This window comes from Trachemys scripta, chromosome 2 (genome assembly GCF_013100865.1).
Source record: "Trachemys scripta elegans isolate TJP31775 chromosome 2, CAS_Tse_1.0, whole genome shotgun sequence".
Taxonomy (NCBI): domain Eukaryota; kingdom Metazoa; phylum Chordata; order Testudines; family Emydidae; genus Trachemys; species Trachemys scripta.
This window is the reverse complement of record NC_048299.1, coordinates 151,518,003-151,535,417: the sequence shown is the minus strand read 5'-3', so window position 1 is coordinate 151,535,417 and position 17,415 is coordinate 151,518,003. Positions and strand designations below refer to the sequence as shown.

Here is a 17,415-nt window from a genome sequence, read left to right as displayed (position 1 = left end):
GCAGCTCTGTGCACTGCCCTGTCCGCAGGCGCCGCCCTGCAGCTCCCATTGGGTGCGGTTCCTGGGTGTGGAGCCCCCTGGCTGCCCCTATGTGTAGGAGCTGGAGGCGGGACATGCTGCTGCTTCCGGGAGCCACGCAGAGTGGGGCAAGCCCCTGACCCTGCTCCCCAGCTGGAGCACCAGAGCGGGGCAAGACCCGGACCCTGTTCCCCGGCGGGAACTCGGGGGCCAGATGAAAACATCTGGAGGGCCGGATGTGGCCGCCGGGCCGTAGTTTGCTCACCCCGATCTAGTCTGACCTTGTGTATAGCATGGGCAAGAGAATGCCCCCGAGTCGTTCTTGCATTTTGTGACCATGTTTTGATTCTGTCACCCCCTTTTCATTCTTAAACTGCAATTCACTGGTATTGAAAATAAATTTGGAATGGGGCTGTCAATTAATCATAGTTAACTCAAAACAAATGAGCTCAATTAAAAAAATTAATCATGACTAATCGCAGTTTTAATCACACTGTTAAACAATAATAGAATACCAATCTAAATTTATGATAAATATTTTTGGATGTTTTTCTACATTTTCAAATATATTGATTTCAATTACAATGCAGAATACAAAGTGTCATGTGCTCACTTTATATAATTATTTTTTAATTACAAATATTTGCACTGTAGAAAAGATAAAAGTAATAGTATTTTTCAATTCACTTCACGCAAGTAGTGTAGTGCAATCTCTTTATCATGGAAGTGCAACTTACAAATGGAGAAATTTTTTTTTTTTTACAAAACTGCCCTCAAAAACAAAACAATGTAAAACTTTCAAGCCTACAAGTCCACTCAGTCCTACTTCTTGTTCAGCCAATGGGTAAGACAAAGAAGTTTGTTTACATTTACAGGAGATAATGCTGCCCGCTACTTGTTTGCAATGTCACCTGAAAGTGAGAACAGGCGTTCACGTGGCAATGTTGTAGTGAGCGTTGCAAGATATTTATGTGCCAGATACGCTAAATATTTGTATGCCCCTTCATGCTTTGACTTGTAGATTGCACTCTTTTATCTTTTTTACATTTCAAATATTTGTAATTAAAAAATAATATAAAGTGAGCACTCAACTTTTTGTATTCTGCGTTGTAATTGAAATCAATATATTTGCAAATGTAGAAAAACATCCAAAATATTTATAATAAATTTAAATTGGTATTAAATTTATTGTGATTAACTGTGATTAATCATGATTAATTTTTTAAAATCGTTTGACACCCTAATTTGGAATAGGGGCCGTATTCTCTTGGGGCGTCTACCCAGAGTGTGTTGCAAATGGATACTATTTTGAGAGCTTAAGTGGGACTGAAGTGGTGCAAAGGACTTGATCCGGTTCTGCACAGAGGTTCAATTCACCCAGGTTGAGTTGAGATGTGATCTGCTTCTGTTTATCTGCATGGGCCTCCTTTGCCACTATCATTCCCCCTAGTCTAGGGTTACCATTCGTCCGGATTTACCCGGACATGTCCTCCTTTTGTGTGCTAAAAATAGCGTCCGGGGGGAATTTGTAAAGCACTCACAATGTCCGGGATTTCCCCCTCCCCCGGCAGAGCGAGCGGCTGGGAGGGCTGCAGGAAAGTCCCGGGCTGGACTCCGGAGCAGCTTCCTCCTCCCACCCCCCCCCTCCCTGCATTCTGAGCCAGCCGGCAGCTCCTCCTCCTGCAGCCCGCTCCGGCAGCCCTGTGCAGGGCCAGGGACCGGGTTTTGTGTTGTGCAGGGGAGCTCAGCCATGTGTCCGGCTGGCACAGAGCCCAACACCCTGTTCTGAGCAGCAGGGTAAGGGGGGGCAGGAGAAGGGACAGGGAGGTTCTGGAGGGGGCAGTCAAGAAACGGGGGGGCTTTTGGAGGGGAGTGGAGAAAGTTTTGGGCAGTCAGGGTACAGGTAGGGGGTAGGGTCCTGGGGGGCAGTTGGGGGGGGTCTTAGGAGGGGGCAGTTAGGGGACAAGGAACAGGGAGTCTTAGGTAGGGGGTGGGGTTCTGGAGGGCAGTTAGGAGCAGGGGTCCCAGGAGGGGGCAGTCAGGGGACAAGGAGTGGGGGGTAGGGGGCTGGGAGTTCTGGGGGGGAGCTGTCAGGGGGCAGGAGTGGGGAGAGGGATCGGAGCAGTCAGGGGACAGGGAGCAGAGGGGTTTAGATGGGTTGGGAGTTCTGGGGGGGGGCTGTCAGGGGGTGGGGAGTGGTTGGATGGGGCGTGGGAGTCCCAGGGGTCTGTCTGGGGGTGGGGGTGTGGATAAGGGTTGGGGCAGTCAGGGGACAAGAGGCAAGGAGGCTTAGATAGGGAGTGGAGTCCCGGGGGGCAGTTAGGGGCAGGGGTCCCAGGAGGGGGCAGTCAGGGGACAAGGAACGGGGGGAGGGTTGCGGGTTCTGGGGGGGCGGGAAGTGGGAGGGGCAGGGGCGGGGCTAGGGCGGGGCTCCTCCCGTCCTCTTTTTTGCTTGTTGAAATATGGTAACCCTACCCTAGTCCATGTTTGCTCTTGCTTGCTCACAAGAACACTGTTCACTTTTTGTGTGCATGACTGTGCTCGCAGCCCCATTGTTCCTCCCCGTTCTCCTGCTGTTCTGCCAGCCCAGCCAGTGTGGATGTGGGGGTCTAACTCATCCTGAAGTGACTGCTGCAAATGATTTGGGAAAGAATATTCTTTTGACAGAACAGTGCAGTTTTATCATGCCCTGCAGGATATTTCCAGCTTTGAGGAGCTACTGGAAGGCTACCGAGCTACCAGACTCTTTGGTTTGCCAAAACAAGCCGTCTGGGGCTGCTGGAGATCTTTTAACATGGTGGGGTGCTGAGGTAGGGAGTGGGGGATTAGAAAGGGTGACAGAGAGAGGGAATGAGCTTTCTGTTGATTAAAGGAGCGTGCCTCTTGCAGTTCAGGGACTGGATACTCCAGGGACTGGCTTGTGTCATAATAAGAACCTTGTTTGTACAAAGCTCAGCCCTGGGATTACATCAGCGTTCCAAGAAGCAAAAGAGAGAGCGAGACAACGTCAAACAGCTGAGTATTAAGTTATCTTCCAGCCATTGGAAAAATCCGGTCAGCTAAGTTCTTTTGCTCCAGTGAGAATTTCCAGCACTTCTGACACAGCAGCACTTCAGTGTGACCCATTCACAATAATGCTGATACTTAGCAGCTCTCTAGTACCTTCCCCACGAGGAGCTCATGCACATGGCCCATGCACCACTCAAATCTCACCTGAGTTTAAGCACAAAGACCTTGTCCTTCAGTCTGAGTAGGGCTTAATGAGGGCATAGACTTTGAGCTGGCCCTCTGCCCAGAGGAGAATTGTACCCTAAGCCTTTCAGAAATAGGAACTGATTTAATTCATTCGGGGGCGGGGGTGGTGGTGGTTGTAGGTCAGTATTATCCCAGAATTACTGATGGGGAAACTGAGGCACAGAGGGTTTAAAGACAAAATATTCAAAAGTAGCCACTACTTTGGGTGTATGTTAGATGCTTGACCTGAGATGTGGGTCTGATTTTCAGAGACTGAGAATATGCGACAATGAACAAGATAACAGACTCTTTTTGTGTGTGTGATTTCGTTATGAATTAAGGAAGAATGTGCAACTCATTGGATTCTTCGTGGCCACTCCCAATTGTTTGTTTGTTTTTGTTTTGTTTTCAGTTTGTAAAAATGAGCCCATCCAATGCTCTGAGTCCATCTACAACTATTCTAAAAAAAATCCCTATCTCTCTATCATTTACAGTAGAACCGCAGAGTTACAAACACCCTGGGAATGGAGGTTGTTAGTAACTCTGGAATGTTCATAACTCTGAACAAAATGTTATGGTTGTTCTTTCAAAAATTTACAACTGAACATAGACTTCATACAGCTTTGAAACTTTACTATGCTGAAGAAAAACGCTGCTTTCCCTTTGTTTTTTTAATAGTTTACGTTTAGCACAGTACTGTACTGTGTTTGCTTTTGTTGTTGTTTTGTTTTTTTTGTCTCTGCTGCTACCTAATTGCGTACTTCTGATTCCAAGCGAGATGTGTGGTTCACTGGTCAGTTTATAACTGGTGTTTGTAACTCTGAGGTTCTACTGTAGTTGTATCAGGATAGCACCTACAGGCCCTAGTCAGGGACTAGGGCTTCATTGTGCTTGGTACTGTACAGATGAACAATAAAAAGATCCTGCCCCAAATAGCTCCCACTCAGAGTTATCTCTCAGTTGGGTTTCTATACGACCCATCCCCATAATCTGTCTAGCCCCAGATAGAAGGCCTGATTGTTAGAGGTACTGAGCCCTCACCATTCCAATTGAAGTCAATGGGAGCTTTGGATGTCAGGCCTAGAGTATCAATCTGTCATCTCTAGGTTATTGTATTACTGTCAGCAATGATTAGGTCCAATGTAAGATCCATCCTGAACCCCTAGATCAGGGGTCGGCAACCTTTCAGAAGTGGTGTGCCGAGTTGTCATTTATTCACTCTAATTTAAGGTTTCGCATGCCAGTAATACATTTTAACGTTTTTAGAAGGTCTCTTTCTATAAGTCTATAATATAGAACTAAACTATTGTTGTATGTAAAGTAAATAAGGTTTTTAAAATGTTTAAGAAGCTTCATTTAAAATTAAATTAAAATGCAGAGCCCCCCGGACTGGTGGCCAGGACCCGGGCAGTCTGAGTGCCACTGAAAATCAGCTCGCGTGCTGCCTTTGGCACGCATGCCATAGGTTGCCTACTCCTGCCCTAGATTCCCACTCCCGCGTCCCCTCCCATCCTAGCAATAGCCCGGGAGGGCAAGCTGGCACAGAAGTTGATGCGCCATTTTGGCTTTGACGAGCCAGTAGAGGAATCAAATTGCATAGTCCCTTCACTAGGGATGCCCTGCATCCTGTCCCCCAGGTGATCAGAGCATTAACTCCAGTACTGCTGAGGGAGGAGCTCAGCTGCCATGGTACAGCATGGGGAGAGAGGGGCTCTCAGTTGATCAAGATGAAAGCACCTAGTGCCGATCACTACACTGGAAGCAGGGAGTGCTTGCGAAGCAGCTAGAGAGCTCATTGCTGTGCTGTTAGAAAAGGCTCTTTTCCGCTTCGCATCCCCCATCTTTTTCACAATTTCTTTCCTTTTCCGCCTCCCCACCCCGCTCAGCTACTGGAGATGGGAACTAGGTCGAAGGGGAAAACACATCAGCACTGAGCAGCTGCCCTTGAACTTGCACCTGCTCAAGATTGCTGTGTTCTTTCCCTCCTCTGGCTGCAGCCCAGGCCTGATCTGCTGAGCTGTTATTTTGTCTACCTATGTGTGTTCTGCCCTCCACGCACTCGCTTGGGTCAAACCCGGTCTCACCCAGATAAGGCCCCATTTCTGAAAAAGACAAAACAGAGCCAAGCGGAGATAAATCTGGACTGAGGCACCCAGCTCCCTTGTGAATGAAATGGAGTGTCAGGAGGGGAGTGGGATTAAAGGGCAAAGATCCCTCTGAAACCCCGAGAGACTTCTCTTTTTCCAGCGAGGAAAATGGGCAGTTGCTGGTGATGGCTGGCAGGATTCCGGGACACTTGGGGCCCATCTGTATTTTGCGTCAGCTCACTGGAAAGGCTGATGGCATTGACACAGTCAGCTGTTCTCCGTGCTGCTGAGGGAACCCAGCGCTCGCTCTCTCCCTCCAAGGCAAAGGCCTCCCCAGAGTGCCCCATTGTCGGAGCCAAGACCTTGGTAAATTTGCTTCCAGTCTGCCCTGTGTGAATGTTACAGATCCAACACCACTGACATGAGAGCAGGGCTTTGTCCTGAGGCCCTTGACCAAAATTTCCCCCTTCACACTGATTTGCATAGTGCTGTGTATCTGTCTGCTGCTCTCCTCCCCAGAGGTGGCTGCTCTCCTCCCCAGAGGTGGCTGCATTGCCATGGGGCTGCATATATAGAGCTTGTGTGAAGCAATTTGGGATCTGTGATAGCCAAAGGAAAAGACCCCTGGTACTCCCAATGCAGATTGCATCCTGGGGTGGAGAGTAGGAGCACATTAGTAATGGCTGTGACTGTCTGGGATGCTCCAGACATGTAACTGGGACAGAGTTGACTGCCCTACAGCTCCTAGCTTTCCTGGCACCCTTGTGACTATTGCTAAGTGCTTTGGTGTCCGTACCCCTCCCTGGCCTTGCCTGAGGCCTCTGTGTTTGAGCTTTCCACAGCAAGCCAGCCCCTGCTCTCTGCTCAGTTCAGCACGCAGACCCCTAAGGCTGCTTGCTCAGCAGTTTTCTGATGCCCGGTGACACCCAACCTGCAACCCCTGCTTCCCCAAGTGTAGACAGGCCACTGCACAGTGAAACCCTGGGCAGCGAGGCTGAGCTGTCTGTCCCTCTGCCCCAGTAACCCTCCCATTCTTCCCCTTCCCCGGCGTCTCTCCCCTTTGCAGCGCTGGAATTTACAGTAACAAAAATCAGTCGGAAACTTAAGCAAGGGATTTTTCTAAGCTCTGTGCAGACTAGCCCAGCTGGTTAAGCAGATGGGCAGCCCCGAGGGAAGCAGCGCTAATACACATCCCCGCCCTTACAGAAAAGCTCTGCTCCTTTCACAAAGGCTCATAACCTCTCTGCAGGGTCTTTGCACCACCCTGTAGAAATGAGTAGAGAATTGTGTCCCTGCTATAGAGTGCAACCTCGCCCAGTGCCTTTGTTGCATTCCATGGACCACATCCTTAGCTCATGGTCTCCTTGACCTCCGCAGTGATGCTTTTTATACCAGCTGAAGATCTGGCCCCATAGGTCATTGTAATAGAACCCTGTTGCTTTCATCTCTGTTAAATCCTACAGGACTTTTCCCTGAGGAAAAGGTACAAAAGGACATAATGGATTATGCCAAGCCCTGGCCTTCTGGCTTATTGCTCTGAGACCTTTCGTGTGAGGCCAGGGTTCAAATCACAGTCCACGTGTCTCTTGCTTTGTGGGAACAGGAGACCCTTGTGGAGGCAGCCGGTGCAGCCACTGGGGGAGGACAGTTCGGCAGCTGAAGAGCGGTGATCTCTGCTCACCCAATCCAGGGCTTAGTGGTTATAGGGATCGTGACCAGATAGTGACATCTCTGATGTGATGGAGAGCGGGGCCTAGGCCAGGGGTCGGCAACCTTTCGGAAGTGGTCTTCATTTATTCACTCTGATTTAAGGTTTTGCATGCCAGTCATACATTTTAACGTTTTTAGAAGGTCTCTTTCTATAAGTCTATAATATATAACTCAACTATTGTTGTATGTAAAGTAAATAAGGTTTGTAAAATGTTTAAGACGCTTCATTCAAAATTAAATTAAAATGCAGAGCCCGGGCAGTGTGAGTGCCACTGAAAATCAGCTCTTGGGCCGCCTTCCCTGGCCTAGGCTATAGTATTCGGAGGGTCACTAAGAGGATAAGAGAGAACACAGCACAGGGGCTGAGGAGCGACCCTAGGGACTTCAATCAAATGCATGTCTGGGGCTGGGCAGGAACCCCTGGGGTCTTTGGGTAACAGTGAATGTGACGCTGGGTTTGGCAGGAGCCCCAGTGGATTCTGAATAACAGTGAATGCAGGGCTGGGCAGAAGCCCCTGGGAGTTTCTGGAGAACACAGTGCATGTCAGATCACAGTCAGGAGGAGGCACCAGCCCTGGGAATAACGGTTTGTTTTCTATCCCATCAGCTCACTATATATATCCCTAATTAGCCAGGGCTCACTTTTACCATTTTGCTGCGTTATTTTTTAGACCTTGGGTTGGAAACACAGAACAGGAGCAAGAAAACATCAAAGCATTGAGAAGGATTTGAGGGAGCCCATTGCAGGCGGGCGATACCAAAACCAGAATCCCTCTGTCCTGGGATTTGAGTCCTTAATCACGTGCTTGACTGAAGCTCATTCCTAAAGACTCTGAGATGAGACTGCACAGGCAGACAACGTCACGTTTTGGCGCTTGGAAAGAGCCTTCGAAGACAACGCTGTAATTCCTGTGAAGAGAGAGGCCCGATTCAGCAAGGTGCTTAAGCACGTGTGTTGCCATCAATGGGACTACTGCTCAAAGTCAGACCTTGTCTGCACACACAAGTTGTAGCACTCTGCTGTCCAGGTATAGCTAGGGATTAGTGTGGATGCAATTCCACTGGTATAAAGGTGCTTATACTGGTACAGCTATTGCTCTATGGAAAGGGGAATAAACTATCCTGGTAAAAAGCATTTTTAATGGAATAACTGTATCTCCTCTCCAATGTCCAAATAGACATTTCTGCAGTTGTTCTGTAGCTGGGCTTCTGCTAGTCCTCCTCCCCACAGGCTGAGGAAATCCAAGGCTTCTTTCCTGGACCAGGCAGTCGCACTAGGTTCATCTGGAGCTTTACATGGAGCCATACCTGCGTGCTCGCCAAGGTGGACTAGCAGGAAGAGAGGCATTTTGAAAACACGGTAGAGGTTTTAAAGGTGATGGGCAGACGTCCGGTCCCTGCAACTCCTGGGCAGTAGAGTTCAGAATTGTGCCAGAGCTGTCGCTGTTGCAGGGACAGGGCAATTGTGGGACTGTTGCTGGAGGACTGTTGACAGCAGAACAGCGAATGCAGCATCTACTCAATGATGGTACCTCTGCAATAGGGCTCTGAGATGGCTTGTGTTGTCCATGGAGTTGGCTTCCCATGAGACACAGAAAGTCAGGGTTTTACCGACAGAATGAAAAATTGTGTGGACACATGCAAAGACGTGTTGAAATAAGGCAAGTTTTACTGGTAAAACATGGAGACCAGGCCTAATGGACATTGTTATACTGCTACAACATCTGTATGGAGACAGGCAGCAGGCACGCGGTTAAGTGCCAAGCTGAATGGTGGCCGGAGCATTGGTCTCCAACCCAAGTTAGTTGGCTCACCTACTTCTTTATTTTGTCTTGTGTATTCAGTGCTCTTGATAGGTACCAGGCTGACTGTCATGGCGAATGAGTGCCTTTAATTCTTGATCGAGCAGGTACAGCATGGGCAGCATCAGGGCCACCTTCCCTGCCACGCTGTCCCGCCAAGGTGCATCCATGAGAAGGGATTTCAGTCTGGCTGATCCAGCTGGTCCTTGGCCTGTGAGCTGGGACTTCCCCACTATGTTGTTAATTGCTAACCTGCAGGGGCGTTTATTTGTGATGTAGGCAATTGTTTGGGGAACTGGACTGAGACCTCCCACCCAGCACCTTTCATATGGTAATAGCCACATTTTGCACTTCTGCACAGGTAGCACTTTTCGGCCAAGTGGTTCAAAAATGCCTGGTGACTTGGAGGTGCTCAGCCTGTGGCTGGCCGGCTTTAGGCCCCTTAAAAAGGTCTGATTTTCAGACAGTGCTGGGGACCCGCCATTTGAAAACAGGCCTCTTTAGGATGCCTTCAAGCTGGACATCCAATATCTCACCTCCCTGGCCCTTTTCAAAGGAGGGCAAGTCTCAGTCCATTGGTCACTGAGGAGGATGGTGGTTGTAGTAGGAAGAGAGCCTGAGACATAAGCCCTTATATCAAGAAGACTGGTATGAGGCAGGACCTGCTCACAGAATCTGGCAAGAACAGGGCTGATATTGCAGACATACACATTCCTGAGAAGTGCTAGTCAGAGTACTCATGCAAACCTATCCCAATATCAAGGATGGTACAAAAACATTCCCCAAGCATAACAGAAACACACTGACCTCTCCTAAAAGCTAAGGTCAGGATGACAGTATGTAATAAAAATGTTTTAATCGAACCAATATGTAGAAGGTGATGGGTGATAACTAGCCACATCAGGGGGCAGTAACTATGTTAGAAGGTACTAACGTGTTTGTATCGGGGTACAAGATGTATCTCAGAGGGAGTATCTTTGATCAGAGTAGGGGGCAGTGGAAAGTCCTGCCACTGACTGTGCTGCGTCCATTGTCATGGGCATCCATGTCTTAGTATTCTCGTAGAGTCTGCCAGGTGCTATTACGGTGCTTCATCGGCAATAAACCTGATGGGTGCCTTCATCCCTTAACAGATCTTGTGGTCATTGGGCAGTTTGATCGAGGTCTGCTGTGCCAACTGTCTGTGCAGAGCTGAGGACAGCACACAGGGAGAACACACACCCGCAACCAAACATCTGACCACAGTGGTAACTTTCAGTGACTATTGGTCTGAGCTGCGTGTGTCCTAGAGGTTAAAAGCCCCCACATGTGATTCCCATTCCCCTGAGACATCTACCCCACTTCCTTGCCAGACTAATATGTGTATTTGAGTGCATGGTGCTTAAAATTAAAGTGTTGCATCTCCCAAGGCTGCCATTCACATAACCGTCTGTCTACCGTCTTCCTGCAAAAATATGAGCAACCTCTTCTGTTCATAGCAAGGCATCTCCTGCACACCTGACTTTTATAAGCTGCCTCAGAGACTTCTAGCAAATATAAGGCAGCCCAGCTGTTGTGGTTTACGGTGTATACTCAGCATATGGAGGAACTTTGTCACCTGACAAAAAAACAACAAATCAACATGTCCATGTAAGATCAATTTGGAGAAATATGCAGGCCATTCCCAGACCTGTCCAGGAATGGTTCAACCCAGGCCTGTCTCAGCTTGTCTGTCTTGAAATAGCTCCACTGGTACACATGGGGTCACATCAGTGTGTAAAACAACATGGTTCATTGTCAGTGGCTGAGCGTATGGTTATGAATTATATTGTAAACTCTTCCGGGCAAGGGCCGTGGGTCTGATCCACCTGTGCCTTGCATCTTGTGGTGTCATGTATACGAGTGCAAAGTGACTGCAACGTGCTGCCATTATTATTCCTTGTGCTCAGATACTGTGGTGGTGGGTGGCAGTATAAAACCCTAAAATAGATTATTAATATAGCAGTAGCGTCTAGAGCAAGGTTGGTCAATAAGCGAACCGTTGGCCAAATCCAAATCATCAGACGCTTTTGAATGGACCCCGAAATCTTTTTATTTACTCATTATTAGTATTATCATTATTGTTGTTGCTTTTTATTATTTTCTCTGGATTCTGGACCTTGATGATACCTTGACCAAGAAATTTGGACCTAGACAAAAATAATTGACTACTCTGGTCTAGAGGCCACAACCAAGATCAGGGCACCATTTTGCTAGGCGCTGTCAGGACCGGCTCCAGGCACCAGCGAAGGAAGCAGGTGCCTGGGGTGGCCAATAGAAAGGGGCTGCACTTTCGGGTCTTCGGCGGCACAGCGGCGACAGCTCAAGAACTCCGCTTTAGTCTTGGGCGGCAATTCAGCAACAGGTCCTTCACTCCGTCTCTTCCTCTTCGGCGGCAGCTCAATCGGTTTTTTTTTTTTCCGTTTTTTTTTTCTTCGCCGCTTGGGGTGTCAAAAAAGCTATAGCCGGCCCTGGGCGCTGTACGAACACCTGGTGAGAGACAGCCTCACCCAGAAGAGTTTATAGTCTAAATTCACAAGACAGACAAAGGGTGAAAGGTGAGAAGAGTTGCATAAGGTCATGCAGCAAATCAGAAGCAGAACCAGGGATAGATCTCTGGGCTCCTAATTCACCAGCTAGTGCTCTACCCACTAGACCACACTGCCTCTCCTTTCTGCTGCACATGTTAGCATCATTCATACAACGCCTCCAAACGGCTCAGGGCAACAATGGATCAAGTCCCTTGTTTTCGTATGTGTTTGTACAGTGCCTAGCACAGAGTGTGGCCTCTGAGTGACTGCAAAAGCAGTGTTGCCAGCCCTAAACCTTAAAAACTCAGGAGTCAGTGGTGGTCCCCACAAATCAGGAGATTGGCTTTAAAAATCATGAAATTTTATGAATTTGGGGCTCTTTTTTATTCGCCTTCTGGCTTTTGAGTCTTTGGGGGAGGGGGAGTGTCACATTCTCAAGCTCATTTCCACAATCATGATGGCTAGAAACTTATTTAAAAAAAAAAAAAAAAAACAATGGAAACTGCCATTCTCAGGTATTCACATGACTCCAAGAGCTGGGGCTCAAAAAAACCCACCAAATGTCACAAGGCTCATGAGAAAATTGAGAGTTTGGCCCCGACATCAGCATACGGGGACATTGGATAATTGGCTGAAGCCCATTCCCTGTTTGTTCAGACACAAGTCGCTACTTGAAGCCCTGCAGAGACTTGCAACCTGTCCGCTAAGCCAGTTTCCTCCATCTGACAGCAGGATGAGAAGAGGAGCTGGCCCAGAGACCAGTTTTCCCTTCCCTTCTGGCAGCTCTTGCTTGTGACCCCACAGATTGTACTGCCATGTCCCGCCATCTGCCTGAGCTTTGGTTGGGGTCCAGTGCTGGTTGAAGGCTGTTAAAATTCCCAGCTTCCCCCTTGCATTGCAGAGAGGGTAATTTACACGGAGCACTCTGCTTGCTAATCTGCTATCACCTGTGAACTGCAAACATCAGACAGCACCAGCCATTATGCTAATTGGGGATAAACAAGTCACAACAACATTGTATCAATTATAGCCAATGCTCTAAGAGAAATTAAAAGTGTCTTGGGAATCTTTGCAAACGGGTTGAACACTCCTTTAAGCTCCTTCACTCCATTATCTGTGAGATGGCTGGGGAAACTCCAGTGGATCAGTTTATGGCATTTGTTGAAATCTTTTGCTTGAAAAAAGATTTTTGATGAAAATTGCCTTTTTTAAAAATAGAAAAAAAGTTTGTTTTTTGTGACATTTTCTCAATGAAAAAATTATATATATTGGACATTGAAACAATTAAAAGCTGAAAAACATTCATGAAATTTAAAAAAAAAAATGTTTTATTTTGTTATGAAATTTTTCTTGGAAAATCTTTGCCATTATCTGACCAGCTCTGTTAGCTTCTAATACCCTTTTAGCCCTGTGTGACAGTACCCCTCTTCCCATCTCAAAGCACTTTGCAAACAGTAATTAATTCAGTCCCACAACGCTCTGCAGGATAGATGATATCATCATAACCCACTTTGCAGATGAAGGAAAGAGAGGGCACAGGGAAGTAAGTGAGTTGGGATGTTTATCCTTCGCCCGTTGAGACGATGGTAAAACTCTCATTGGCAGGGTGGATTTGATTTAAATCACTAGTCAGGAAGACTCTATTTAATCATGGATTTCTACATAAAAGTGCATTCTTGTTGGTTGTTATAACCTTAATACATATTCTTCACAACTCAGAGATAGATGTAGGTTTCATTTTTAGAAGGTACAAACTATACATTTTTAAACAGTGATTTATTTTGAAAACTTTTCAGATTAGTTTTACAGCTATATCAGAAAATGAATGATTGTTTGGTTATTTCATTTACCAAAGATAATTGAAGCAGATATTTATGAAGTCATTGGGAGGTGAACTATCTCCAATTCAACAGGTTAATCATTAATATTTGGAGGATTTTCTTGCCATGCTGTATTAGGAGGAGAACATCACCAGATAGACATTTAAATTGCTTTATTTAACTAAAACAACAACATTATGTATTCTGGATTTTTTTCTTCAACAGCAAACATATAATATTTTAACAAAACAAGCATATGTCCCTCGCATCTCACTTTATCTCCAGATTTCTTCTCCTTGTCCAGATCTATTCCGTCCCCAACAATCTTCTATTCATTGATCTTTTTGAAACTTTGCACTTTTAGAGAGAGGTAAGGGATTGACTCTGGGTACACAAATTTGCAGAGGGACAATAGGGTTGAGGTCTGTTATTTCTCACCTCTATATATTATTTATTTATTTACAAACATTTTTGCTGTTAACAAGCATGTTATCTCTGGAGACACAAATCCACAGTTTGAGAACTGCAAAACTAAGCATCTCCGATGGTATCTTCTAGAGTAGACTAAGCACTGAGTCCCATTGGGTAGATAGAAAGATTAACCTAAATAATCTATACAGAAGTCCATGGAACCCCATAAAATTGGGTCCCTAATCCATGAACTGTTGGAACTCATTTACAAAACTTTTCTTAAACATTATAGGAATATATTGTCTCATACTATCGAATTAGAATTTATAATCCCTATTCCATGATGAGATATAATGTACCTTAATTAAAACTATCTTTAGATAGATTTTTTTCCCACAAAAATCCAATTTAAATAAAAAAAAATCAGATTTTTTTTTTAATCCACCCTGCTCATTGGCTTTAACAGGAGCAGGCTTTGGCCCTAGCCCAAGGGTACTCAGCAAGTCAATGGCATCCTGGGAGTAGAGCCCAGGAGTCCTGACACCCAGTCGCCTCCTGTATCTCCGTAACCACCACTTGCTCTCAGCCAAAGGAACCCAGGTGTCCTGATTCCCACTTAGCTGCTCTAGGCACAAGATCACAGTCCCCTCTCAGAGCCAGGGATAGAACCCAGGAGTCCTGATTTCCTAGTTCCTTGGTCTAAATACTTCTGCATCTTTGGGTCCATACACACACTGTATGGACCCAGTATCCTTTCAGCTTTGCTAGTGGTGCCAATGACTACAGATGTTTTAACCCCCACGTCACTTAGGCTTGCTCTGAACAGGGTTAGACAACATGCCAGTAAAAACACTGACAGCTGGAGCTGATCTGGTGATAATGGGGGGGAGGGGAGGCTAGCCTACGTAGAGCCAAAATCATTTTCCCCAGCATTCCCTGACACGTTCCCTGACTTACAGTGATCCTCCTGAACAAGTCACCCATGGTGCATTGCAGTCGTGTTGATACATGTGTAGCTGAGCTCTTTGAAAATGCTGATGGCAGGAGCTCGCAAGTGATACTTTGCTGCCTCGCTTTTGCTGAATGTTTAAAAAATATAGTAATAATTATTGGTTTCCCATTTCCTGCTGGAGCCCTTAGGAGCTTGGTCAAGAGGGCAGATTTTAGACTGTGCCTATTGCTTTGATGGGCATTGTTGCCACCTTGTTGCAGTGGCCAATATGTTCTGTTTTTGTTTTGTTTTGTTGGGGGGGGGGGGGGGGGGGGGGGGGGTGGAACTTTTCCAAATCCTAAGTGTGCAGTTTGTCTGTGTTGATTCCCTTCGCCAGTGATCCCTTTGCTGCAGAGAATTGTGCTCTCCACCCACGTGGCTATTAAAATACATTGCCTCTTAAAAACACATAAAGCCACCTTCATTTAGGGATACACCCAGCTTCAATGAGCCAGATCCTTAGCCGCGATAAATCAGCATTGCTCGGTTGAAAGCATCAGCCACTTTTCAGAGGAGATGCGTTTATTTGTCAATTACTGGAGACAGTGGAATGAGGCTGAGAATCTGGCTCTAAATAGTTGCAGTTTTGTAACCCAGGTCTTGCACGTACAGTAAGTCTCCCCATGTCGCTTCTAGACATTCTCTTAATTTATATCTCTTGGCTGCATACCTGCATTCATAGCCTTGCGCCTCCTTCAGTGAGTTTACTTTCCTTTGCCTTTCTGTACTGTTCTTGGCACTACCTAAGCGAGGGTATTGTCCATTAATCTATTTGAGAGTCAGAACTCCTGCAATCCCTAATCTTCCCCTGCAGATGTTGCAGGTTCTGACATGTTTCCTAGAAGCTTTATTCTTTTTTATTATGTTGTAATTATTATTATTATTATTATTGCACTACTCTGTTGCCTCCTGGCCCACATAAATGGATAATCATTCCAAATATTGCACAATTCATAGCTGGGTTCCTTTTTCTAGCTGCATGAGGCAGTGTGACAAGTGCCAGACTGGGCACTCAGACACCTGAGTTCTTCACCCAGTTTCACCCCAGGCCAGCTCTGTGACTCTGGCAAGTCACTCCTCGTGTGTCTTGGGCTGGGTCTACACTACCCGCCTGAATCGGCGGGTAGAAATCGACCTCTCGGGGATCGATTTATTGCGTCCCAACGGGACGCGACAATCGATCCCCGAATCGATGCTCTTACTCCACCAACAGAGGTGGGAGTAAGCGCCGTCGACGGGAAGCCGCAGAGGTCGATTTTGCCGCCGTCCTCACAGCGGGGTAAGTCGGCTGCGATAAGTCGAATTCAGCTATGCTATTCACGTAGCTGAATTTGCGTATCTTAAATCGACCCCCCCCCCGTAGTGTAGATGTAGCCTTGTTCTGCTCTGCTGTAAAATAGGGAGAAAACTACCCTTCTGGGGGAAGTGTGTTGAGATACTAGAGACTTTACAGCACCTGCACCATGGTAAGATCTCTTGTGTAGCCTCTCTATGCCGATGGGAGAGAGCTCTCCTGTTGACATAATTAAACTACCCCAGTGAGCAGCGGTAGCTATGTCAGCGGGAGAAGCTCTCTCTCCGACATGACGCTGTCCACACTGCCACTTATGCCAGCGAAACGTGTGTCACTCGGGGGGTGTGTGTGTGTGTGTTTTTTCACACCCCTGAGCAGCATACGTTTTGCTGACATAAGTGGTAGTGGAGACGTGGTAGTGTAGAACATCATTGTTCTGAAACCTGATTAAAGCTGTGATCACTAGAGACAGGCCTGAACCACGAAGTCCAGAGCCAAAGGTCTCCAAGTTTTGTTCAGAACTGGGGGTTTGGTTCAGCCATCGTAAAAGTGGGCAGGTACCACGTTCATCTCTGGGTTGGAATCTGATTCTAGCCCAATATTCAGAAGGCTTTTTGGTTTTCTTGAGTTACCCTAATTGTCCGGCCTCATTTTCATAATTAAAGACATAATTAAAGATGTTAATTGCATCAAAGCAGGGACTGGGCATCATCTTTCCTTACGCGTTAACTGATCCTGTCACCTTGTTTTTCATTTTTATTACTCTCTCCGCCACCTTTTCCTTGGAGCCAGAAAATCTTGGTAAGCTAGAAATGCAGGAGGAGGTGGCTTATTTCCCTAAATCCTATGATTCTGTTCTCCTCATTCCACTGCGCTGGCTGCTTTCCCGTTCAAATGATTCTAACATGGACTGTGGCTGCCCATTGATTGCATTGTAGAGGGAAGGGCAAGACACTGCCTCATGCAGTCTGCAGCTCCCTGTTCATGGACCAGCCCCATTGTGCCAGGCACTGTGCAAACACAGAGCATAGAGATGGATGGTCCCTGCCCCAAAGAGCTTGCAATCTACATCCATCTTTTGACCCTGGGCTCTTATAGGAACAAGGTAAATGACCTAAACCCCAGACCTGCTCAGGGTGTTTCAGTGAAAGTCTGGCCCCCAAGGCAGACGGTTGTGCCAAATTCCTATAACTGAGCTGAATCACCATCCCAGGGCTGGCTGGCTGAGTGTTGATGGTGTCTCTCTGCGATGCAGCCCCCACCAGGGTTTGTATGTGGATTCCATCTATGCAGCAAAGAGGAGAGCCTAGATGGCTTTTCCAGGGGAAGGAAACGGAGGGAGGAGGAAAAAGCCATCTGCCAAGCCAATTGTTAAGTCTGGGGGATTCTTTCTCAGCCTCCTTTGGCCAGAAACCATCCTGTTGCTTTTAGCACTGTTTTTTTCCCCCTGTGGCAATGCAAGTTATATCCTTTCAAGATTAGGTTACTCCCAGGGTCCC

General features: G+C 46.8%; 1 protein-coding gene across 4 annotated transcripts in view; it reads left to right on the top strand.

The window, feature by feature from the left end:
• Nucleotides 1-17,415, top strand: part of BMP1 (bone morphogenetic protein 1) — an 84,797-nt gene that overhangs the window by 16,212 nt on the left and 51,170 nt on the right. The window contains exon 1 of one of the 4 annotated variants that reach the window (XM_034761897.1): nucleotides 10,080-10,098. The exons of the other annotated variants lie outside the window; for them this stretch is intronic. The gene's annotated coding sequence lies outside the window, so the exon portion shown is untranslated. Of the gene's footprint in view, nucleotides 1-10,079; nucleotides 10,099-17,415 lie in introns of those variants that run through there. 4 annotated transcript variants of the gene reach the window in all.